Consider the following 11,193-nt stretch of genomic DNA (forward strand, 5'->3'; position numbering starts at 1 on the left):
TTTACAGATGATGGCAGTTATGTGGTGGGTATCTGAAATTTTAATGAGGGTTTCTCAGGTTTGGGGATGCGTTTTCTGGAAGCACAGGGGAGTGGGGGTTTGGGAGCCTGGCTGGGGAGTGTGAGAGGGGTCAGCCCTGCCACTGCCTGAGGCGGAAGAGAGAGGTGCCACTGTGCTAGAAAAACCACAAAGTGACACCTTGGGTTAGCAGGGAGCAGAGGCTGTGCACAAAGTGTTTGGGAAAAGGGGCACCTTCACTCACAGATGTGCACAAGACCTGGGATCATTTGTCCAAATGAAAACTTTACCCAAGGAGTACATTTATTTAGTGAAAAAATACTCCCATCAAATGCAATTTTTCTTACTTTCCCCCAAGAAAACGCTCAATAAAGAGTAATGACAGAAAAATCCAGGAGACTGAGAAGGTGAATGCCCAGGATCATTTCTTTCTATGTAATTTCAACAGACAAGGAGGAGGAATTTGAATCCAGCCTCCCCACACCTCACAGCAGAGCTCCAGACTCTCTGTGTGCTCTAAGGAAGGCAAAGGGTTGTTTTGTATTTGTCACCAAAAATGCATTTAGAAAACTTCATTTCTGTTCTACATCAGCCTGGCAAACACATTTTGAAACATGACTTTTCCACTACACACAATTCTGGACTTCTTGCTATTCTCCTTCAGAGATCAGCATCTAAAATGGTGCAGTGGTCTTTTGATTACCTACAGAGACCTGGTTCATCTGTATATGTAAAAAGGTAATTCAGGTCATTCAGTTGTAAATAGAAAGATGATTTCTGGCAGCACTGAAATGCATGTGGGAATTTATTTATTTTCCACACTGAAAGAAGTTCTCCCTTCTAATCAGTCCTGCCCTGAACACAGTCACAGCTAGTGGCTGCCAACCATGCTGTTCTTTTGAGATACAATAAAGAGGAGTACAAAGAAGGATTGGTGATAAGAAAACCTGGGTAAAAAAAAAGGCTTCTGTGCTGATTGCATTTAAAGATTTCTAAATTCAAAGCGAAACTGTTAAAAACTCACAATAAAAGAAATTCTGCTTCTAATGATAGTTTAGTGGTGCACAACCACTACAACGAGGAGCATGTGGCAGATAATCTGAAATATTTCAGGATCCCTATGAGTGTGTAGTACTACAGATTGTGATCTTAAAGTTTTGGAAGTTACACTGGCTCCTGATAGTCCTTGTGATTTTTCTTTTCTGCATGAATTATTTTAAGATAAAACCTGACCTTAGAGGAATAAACTTATTTTTTCCACCTGTTGGTTCTGGGGCAGCCTGGACACTGTTATAATTTCACAGTGCTGTGACTATCTTCCATGGCAAGAGGGAATCAGTGTGAGAGGGAAATAGAATATGAGGATGGTTAAATTGGGCCTCTGCAGGAGGGTTTCAGGGAAACATCCTGGTTTGCCAGCATTTTCTCCACACACTGAACAGCAAAAAGGACAAATCAAACATCTTTACTACCTGTCACAGATGTAGATGACTAGACATGAGGAAGCAGGAACCTAAGCAGAGATATGAAGAGAAAAAAAAAAAAAAGTGATTCAGTCCAATCTGTGACTCCAGACTCACCAGGATCTTCCCCATAAATAACTACAAGGTTGTTTTCATTTCTTTTTCTGGAGTTTGACTCCACTCCCACAGGCCTGTTTGTGTATTTCCCACGGTGTCTCAGTGGAAAAAAATCTGCTTTTAATGGGGAGCAAACTGGTAGATCCCAGCAGCCCCAGCTGTAATCAATTCAAGCTACCCAGTGAGGAGACAGTGATGCAAGGAACAGAATTCAGCCACTCCCATCCAGGAGAACAGTGATACCTCAATAGGGTCTGAAGAGGATGAGGAAGATCTGTGTCTTCTTTCTTTTTGTCTATTCATTTTCACTAGAAAAATACTATATTTGTATTCCATTTGCCTTGTCTGCACCCACAGCACATGTAGGTAAGGGGCTGTTTTCTGTCTCATATTTGCTGTTATAAAATTTATAAATTACTCTACTATTTCAGCATTTTCTCCCTCTGCATTGTGATCCTTGAATCTGAGGAAATTAGGACCGTATGGCTGAAGATATCAGCAATTGCTGTTGATTTTTCTCCCTCTAAAAGATGCTTTAAACCTCATAACAAGCCACATGCAGTAGGTAAATATAGTTTCAAAAGAGACTGGCTGAGACAACCATTCAGTACTATCCTATAAGTGAATCCCTATCTTAAAAGTAAATAAAACTGCATTAAGGCTGGGGAGAAGGAAGAAGAGCTTAAGTTAAGAAGGATTTTAAAGCTGTTTCCTCTTTGAAGTAGTTTTATTGCAAATCATCTCATGGTGTAAAACTCAGCATTAAAACTCGTGTCTTCTTCCCAGATCACCAGTGTGGAGTTCACCCAGCCTTTGTAGAATCCAAAAGCAGACTTTGTACACCACTGAAGTTTTGCCATGGGATGGGAAGCTTCATAATCCTTGGGTGGTATCAGCTTGTTCCCTCAGGTCAGGCTGCATGAGCAGTTTGGAAAATCATTAAATTTGGAGTGAGCTGGTGTCAGCTTAGCACATGTTGGTTCCCATCATGGACTGGCTTTGGAGAAGCTGCTGCACCGTGTTTTTGAAGGACTGGTGTTACTCCACCATGAAAATACTTAAAAAATGCACACGGTGGGCCAAATGTTACACCCCATAGGACTGTTCTTACATTACTTAGTGTTTTAGGTTGGAAATGGGTGTGTGTATTCTGTCCCTACCTGTCAGAGGTGGGGCAGTTCTCTTCTGTACATTGGGCAGTTTTCTTTATCTCTTCCACAACCAATCCTCCCTCCAGGAGATCTCTTCTGTTAATGGGTCATTAATTATTAATTATCTTCTGTTCATGGCCAGTGAGTATCCCTGCATGGCTGATAAAATTCCAATATCCCACTGGGAGATGCTCTGCCCAGGGGAGGAGCCAAGCATTCCTACCTGGATACAATCTGAGCCTGGAACAGCACAGCAGCCTTTGCCCCCTGCATTCCCAGAGGAAGAGCAGGCCCATCTCCAGCAGCCCTGGAGCTGCAGAGGAAAACTGCAGCCTTGTGCAGGATCCCTGCTCCAGCAGAAGCACAGCTGGCACTGCAGGAGGGCTGAGCCCCCATGGGATGGGACTGTGCCACCACCCTGACGAACAGGGCTCAGCTCCTGCTCTGACTGTCAGTGTTTGTCTTTTTTTGTTTGTACTGTTGCATTCGTATTTTTAATTTTCTAGTAAAGAACTGTTATTCCTATTCCCATATCTTTGTCTGAGACCCCCTTAATTCCAAAATTATAATAATTCAGAGGGAGGGAGTTTACATTTTCCACTTCAGAAGAGGCTCCTGCCTTCCTCAGCAGACTCCTGTCTTTTCAAACCAAGACACTTAACAATGAAGCAGTGGCCACAGAGCATCCCAGAAATCCCCAGCTGCAGAACAACCATGGAAAAATGGTCTTTCCATTAGCAAGGCCACCGTTAGAGGGCTGGTGGCAATGCCAGGACCTGAGTGCTGAAATCCTGAGTGCCATTTCCTCTTCGAAACAAGAAGAATGAATCCTCACCGATTCTTCATGAAAAGTGGAGCTTTAATTAAATTTCTCTGCTCGTTCCCAGCAGGATGATGGTTTGCAATTGTCCTGTAGCTGCATGCCTGACTGCAGCTCTGCTTTATCTCACACACTGTGATTATGAAAACTGGCTGTACAGTGAATCATGCTGTGAATTACTTTGAAGAGGTCAGCTTAAAAAAATTCCCTGAGAGGAATTTTATTAGATGCAAACAGCACCAGGACTGAATTAAAATTCAGCCTCAGTAGTCTTATATCCATTTCATCAATATCATTATATTCCTCCCTCTGTTCCACCGTTATAAACTGATTGGAGGTGTTTTTTTATTTAAAGTGGATGGGTCAAAAGAAGTTGTCTACAAACACAAGGTCAACTGTGCTCCACTGAAAATTATAATAAATAGCTGCAAAGGCTCAGTTACACTCTGTGATAAGTGGATAGAGGGTGCAATGGAAGGGCAGATGTGGAAAGTATCATTTAGTAATCACTCAGCCCAGAGGTTTGCTGTATCTTTACCAACAGGCATGAAATGATGAGGCCACTGGATAATGAAATCACCATTTCCCTCTTCATCTGAGCCAGGTCTTCCTAAAGCCTGTGTCTGTGCGTGTCCTTCTTGGCTAAATAGAATAAATTATAAGTACTGATGTAACACACAGTACAGAATTAGTGTTCAGTGCTCCACCAGCACCTGATTTCATCAACCACCTTCTGCTTGAGGACAAGACCCTGAACCAGAGCCCTTGGATCAATCCTGTAGAGTCTGAGTAGGCTGTGGGATCTTGCAGAGAAAGAAGTTCCTCCCTGTGAGGGCGGGCAGGCCGTGGCAAAGGGTGCCCAGATGCGCTGTGGCTGCCCCTGGAACCCTGGAAGCACCCAAGGCCAGGCTGGATAGGGCTTGGAGCAACCTGGGAGAGTGGAAAGTGTCCCTGGGAGTGGGACTGGATGATCTTAGGGGTCCCTTCCAACCCCAAACCAATATTCTATGAATTTTTGAGTTTGTTTTGAGCATAGTAGAGGAATCCCTCTCTCATGTCCAGAGTAGTCAGGAAAGATGATAATTTTATTGTGTTACCTAATAAGAAAGGAATAAAGGATGCAAAAAACAGTTCAGCAGCTTTGTCAGTAATTTTTTTTTCTGTACCAGGAATGGATGCCTTTTACCAATCTACACATGCTCTTAGTTACACAATTTCCTTTATTATTACTAAGGACACTGCAGAGCTATTAAATGACAAAAACTTCACTGCAGTTTTGCCTGGATTGCCATCTTTAATCATGTCACTCCAAAATAGTTTATGCAAATCCAAGATTGTCTTGGAGCATGCATTAATCTCCCCTTCCTGAGGTGGAGATGGGCAGTGGAAATGCCACATTTCCCAGCAACCTGCCCATGGATCTGGCAGGGTGGGCATGGACACACCTGGCAGTAGGGCAGGATTAGGGAGTATTTTGAGGATGGGTACCTTTCTGCTCTGGAAGAAGCAGTGGTAAATATTGTAAATATTGTATTGTAAATATTGTATTTAGTGAGTAAATATTTCACACACAGGCCTTTGGGCATAGCTCTACACATACCTGACAAGGATTGTTCTTAGTCTTGTGTCACCAACATGCAGAAAATACTTGGATATCTACTAAAATTATAACAAGAAATTTCTGCCAACATGCAGAAAATACTTAGGTATCTGCTAAAATGATAAAAAGAAATAAAGAAGTTTAAAAGAATATAAAAATAATTGCATTTTTAAAAATTCTATCTATTCCTATTTCTTGAATTATCCATGCTACGACCTCTTCAGAAAACATTATTTGTATCTATAGCTTAATATTTTCTATTAAATTTCATTAGCCAACTTTTGATTGTAATGATTCTTTATTCAAAGAGCCAGTGGTGCTCAAAGACATTGTGTTACATGCCTAAAATAACTTTTTAGATGACTGTGAGTTGTAAAATTAAGCTTCTAATGAGATTGTTATAAATTTCTAAGTTGATTTTCAAAATTCTGCCACTACAGTTGTCTGTGAGAATGGGAATTGTTGAAAAGAAAATACCATAGTGATTTAAAAGCACTTAACATTAAAATATTCATACAATCTTTCCCTGATACTGGCCCAATTTAGAATGAAGAGGCTCCAGCTCTCAATTTTTTTTCTTTTACAATGCCTAAGCTGATGTAATTCAAGGTATATGATTAATTGATTTTAGCTTTGTTAAAATCTGTACTAAACCACAGCTTTATGTTAGAAAGGCAGCACTAAAAGTGAGAGAAACATTGTCATTTGAATCCCTCTAAAGATATAATTGTATATCATCTGCATAAAATTAGAAGCAGGTGCACTCTCAGGCAACAAAGAAGTAACACTAAAAAATTCAGTAAAACAGAAGTCTGAGATACACAGAGCACTTCCAGAAGATAATTAATCATCCTGGGAGGTAACACTAAAAAATTCTCTGTGAGATACACAGAGCACTTCCAGAAGATAATTAATCATCCTGGGACACCATAAAGACAAATTAAATGAGGTATCTGATATAGCATGTTGGGAAAGTTCATTTGTAAATTTTCCTGAATGACTTAAAAAACTGTGAACTGCCAGGAACGGAGGTGATGGATCAAAAAAAAGATGCTACAGGAAACTGGAGGTGAGGAGAGAAATTGCCCCTGTTAGAATGTAAACCCAAAGGTCTGTGCTTAATACTCTGGGAGGCATCCACAGGATGCCAGTCCCTGGTACTGGCACTTGTTCCAGCTATGGGAAGAAATTTGGGATTTATGCCTAAACAAAAAGGGTCCAGCTGTTGCCATCACACTTGCCCTGACAGTTCCTTACCACTCTATTGTTTCTTTTCATTTTCCAACTCATTATTTCCTTTCTTGATCCAAAGTCCATTCATATCAAGGGGAATTGTTCCAGCAATGAGTTTATGTCCTAATTTATCCATTCCCCAGAAAGTGAGTCAGGACCTATCTGACTGCTGTAAAATCAGTATTCAGAAATATTCATTTAGACTCAGAATGGTTGTTCAGTTCTTGTTTTTTACTGAACTCTAGAATCAGTTATTTTCCCAATGAGCAGCTGTTCTGCACCTATATTCTTACATGCACAATATTATACTATTGTTATTTTCCATCTCTTATTCAACATCCTCATATGAGACATCATTGATTTTTTATTTCATTTTTTTAAAAGAACTATCGTTTCTCAAGAAATCTTATTTTTCTCTTTGCCCAGCATTTTGCAGTCATTGGTTTTCAAAAAGAACAAAAAGCACACCAGTATTTCTGACTATTGTCTTCTTTATTTTTCCCCATCTTTCTTTTCCCCATGGCTTTTAATAGATAATAGGGAAGGAAAATGAAAACCTGAACACATTCTTTGGTCAATAAACAAAATGAGAGTTCCAAAAAAATTATGATCATTTCTTTTTGAATCATTCCCGCTTTGGTATTTCAGACACCTATGCAGGAAATAAGAATACCTTGTCTCATTCAGAAAACGAAAACATACCCCTTAAATCTAAATAAATAATGCATGAACATGTCATAAGCTGAAATGGGTTCACGTAAATTAGTATTGAACAATTCCAGACAAGAAATAAGCATGCAAGAAATTCAGTGTGATTTGCAAATTATTTGAGAACAGGAAAAGAGCAGCCAAATACACGGGATAACTGATTAATTGTAATTAGAATGTGGGTCCCTGGTCATGCATAGCAAATTTCCCGCTGATTTGATTTCACTGAAAATAGGGTTTGGTCCCTGTTAATGAAATCTCTCCTCTAGTCAATTGATTTTTAGTTCTCCTAAGGAAAATAGTTGGTTCAGTTCAGCAATAAAAACTGTCCCCACTACCTAAAAAAACACCATTAAAATGACACGTTGCTTCTGTAAAAAGTGACAAAAAGAGATGTTTATACAGGACTGGTTGCTGTTTGACAAAACTATTTGGATTTTTGGTAGCACAATACAGGTGGGCATGGCAGCAGCAAATGCCCCAAATAAATTCATACTGATGGAAAATAAAAGTTTTGCATCAACATACTCAAGGGTGTGTATTTATAACAATCTCTTTCTCCATTAGAGTGGCAAACCAGCAGCAGAAGTGGATTTTTCAAGACAATCCATATTTTTTCTACATGGCTTGATAGGTGGATCAGCTGCCAGAGCAGGTGATCTTCAGTGTGGCAATTGTAAAGAAGTAGTAAAGAAAAGAAACTAGTAGAGAAGAAAAGAATGTACCAAAATGGCTCCAAAATTCAGATGTTTCCCCTCAAATAATCTAATTCAGACGTATTTTCACCTTATTTGCCTCATTGCTCAGTTGCTGAAAACGTCATACAAGAGTTTTGCCAGGAATTTTGGGCGCACGAAGTCAAATGAGATTCTCACAGGTTGGAGAAAAGAAATATTGGAAATTGCTAATGTTACATCTGAGATTAAAAATTACTTTGACTTCCTAACAGTGAGCAAACGGAAATTAAATAAGCAGAAACAAACCAAAGGAAATGCTGCTTGGTTGAAAGCAGTAAGTTACTCATTTTCCAGCTTTAAAAAGGAAAGATTTTTTTTGTTACAAATTGGAGGCAGAATATTTCCTCAATTTTGGATCAAGGAATGAACAACCTGAAGATATATTAATTGTCCACATGTTATGAGATAATTATTGAGGCACAGGAATCATCCAGGCCATGATCAGTCCAGGAGGCTGACAGAGTTTAGCCTGATGATTTGCAGAGACAAAGAGGCAGAACCCAGAACTGTGACACTTTGAGTTCTCACAAGAAGCACAAAAGGGGAAAAGTGCATTAAAAATCCAAATTTTCTCAGAAAATCTGGGAGAGGCAAAAGATTGTGCTGCTAAAATTGAAGTGCACTGAAGCAATATAGTGCAAAGAACAATATTGCAGATCTCTGATGCGTGTCACAGACAGTCAGGCTTGTAGTAAATAAATGTTATTAGGCTGCCACAATTACAGCATCTTCCTGTTTTCAGGCTGGTTGAGCCATCTGGTATGGGCATCCAGATAAAAGTTATGCAATTATTAAAACAAGCTAAATTAAATTAACTTAAATTAATCACAGTGTAGGAAAATAACTGGCCAGAAGCATTGAATCACAGTTGTTTTGGACATTATGACCTATTTTTCTGTTTTTCCTGGGCTTTCTCTAATTATGAGATAACATGTTCTCTTTGAAACCAGTGGCAAAAGTCCAGCTGAGTGAAAAGAAAGATGTGCACAGGGTAATATCTCCCTTGTACTCTACCAGTGTGACATGCACAATAAACAACACGCACCTAATGAGGGGCACAGATGGAGTTTTTTATTTCTCTATTTAGGATGTGAAGATATCACATTGAAGCAAATTGTTTCCCAAGCTTTTTTGGGAAGATCCAAAAGACTTTGTTGTTCCCCTAAAGTTCTCCAAAGGGTTTATAACTAGGTGGTTTTTACTTAGATGTTTCCAAGATAATTTTTTAAATGCTTTATTTGCCACAAATTTTGGGGGTTTGTTACAAATTCAGCCAATGTTTTGGTGACAATGTGCTTAAAAAACAGTGTAAAATATGACTAAGTGAAAATGGTCTGGCTTAAAGTACTGAAGAAATTGGGAAGGCGTTCAACTAACAGCCTCCCAGAGCTGCTGGGAATAAGAGCAGTTGAGAAAGAGAATCCCAAGAAGGAGAATCCTGAATAATTTATTTCTGTATTTACCAAACCTACTTGCTGGTACATGGAGGGAGAAGCCAGCATCTTGCCTGCTGCTTTCTCAGGGGCAGCCTGGCTCCACATTTAGGGATATGCTCATGTCCTGGCTCCAGGTTCAGGGAGATGCTCGTGTCCTTCCTGCTGATCCCGGCTTAAGAACATGCTCATGTCCTGACTCCAGGTTTAAGGAGTTGCTCGTGCCTTTCCTGGCTCCAGGTTTAGGGAGACTTTCTGTATTTATCAAACCTGCTTGCTGGTACACAGAGGGTGAAGCCTGCTGCTTTCTCAGGGGCAGCCTGGCTCCACATTTAGGGACATGCTCGTGTCCTGGCTCCAGGTTTAGGACATGCTCATGTCCTGCTGATCCAGGTTTAGGGAGATTCTTGTGTCCTGGCTCCAGGTTTAGGGAGATGCTCATGTCCTGCTGATCCAAGTTTAGGGACATGCTTTTGTCCTTCTGATCTAGGTTTAGGGATATGCTCATGTCTTGGCTCCAGGTTTAGGGACATGCTTGAGTCCTGCTGATCCAGGTTTGGGGAGATGTTCATGTCCTGGCTCCAGGTTTAAGGAGTTGCTTGTGCCTTTCCTGGCTCCAGGTTTAGGGAGATGCTCATGTCCTGCTGATCCAGATTTAGGGAGATGCTCATGTCCTGCCGATCCAAGTTTAGGGACGTGCTCGTGTCCTGCTGGTCCAGTTTTAGGGACATGTTCATGTCCTCGCTCCAGGTTTAGGGAGACGTTCATGTCCTGCTGACCCAGCAGGATGTGTTTTCCATACGTGAAGCTCCTGATAGGTGCCTGAACCCCAGCACTGAGGACAGAAGGAGAGCAGTTTCCACAGCTTGAGTCAGGAGCATTCCCAGCTTTTCTTTGTGTCCTGCTGAGCCAGTTTTAGGGACATGCTCATGTCCTGGCTCCAGGTCTAGGGAGATGTTCGTGTCCTGGCTCCAGGTTTAGGGAGATGTTCGTGTCCTGCTGACCCAGCAGGATGTGTTTTCCACACGTGAAGCTCCTGATAGGTGCCTGAACCCCAGCACTGAGGACAGAAGGAGAGCAGTTTCCACAGCTTGAGTCAGGAGCATTCCCAGCTTTTCTTCAGTGCCTCCAAATGCTTTCCTGTATCCTAAAACCCTGTAAAAGCCACCCAGCAAGGATATGCAGACGTTCCTACAGCACAGGGAGAAGCTCCAGCTCACTTCTGTTTGGCTTTCAGCTTTTTTCTCCTCTTTTGCCCTTTTCCCTAATTACATGAGCTTTAGGTAAAGCCTTATACAGAAGTTCTTCCAATCTATACCTGCACTGCATAAAGAGCCAGTTCAACCAGTTTAATGCATTGGATTGGAATCTCCCTGCAGATAAGATGTGCTATTTATTTTTGGGTTTATGCTCCTGATCTGATATATCCCCATATGTAGAACCACATCTAATGTCTTGAAGGGGATTTTGGGTGCTTCAGGGAAAATCTGTACTAGATATTGACAAGTCTTTTGTTCACAAATATTCAGGGAGGAGGTGGAAATTGGTTTGAAACAAATAAGGGGCAGGAATATGCCCAGGGAAGATGGAAAGATGCTCATCCATGCAGATTTCTGAAAGGCCTTTGAGATGGTCCCACATGACACCCTTCTGTACAAATTGGAGAGAAACCAAATTTGACTTATGGAGTACTAAGGGAATAAAGGAATGTCTCAAAGGACATATCCAGAGAGCTGTGGTCAGTGGATCTAATGGCTCAGGTTTTAGATTTTCTATTTTTCAGATTCTGTGCTGCTTTAGTGTGCACTTCTGAGCTTCACATCAGGGGATGGTGAGCTCTCTGCACAGAGCAGGGAGACAAAACAATTCCTGCTCCAGCTGGGCACCAAGGACAAATGATCCAAATCTCAGGT

The sequence above is a fragment of the Passer montanus genome, unplaced genomic scaffold (genome assembly GCF_014805655.1).
Source record: "Passer montanus isolate IOZ18808 unplaced genomic scaffold, ASM1480565v1 scaffold109, whole genome shotgun sequence".
Lineage (NCBI taxonomy): Eukaryota > Metazoa > Chordata > Aves > Passeriformes > Passeridae > Passer > Passer montanus.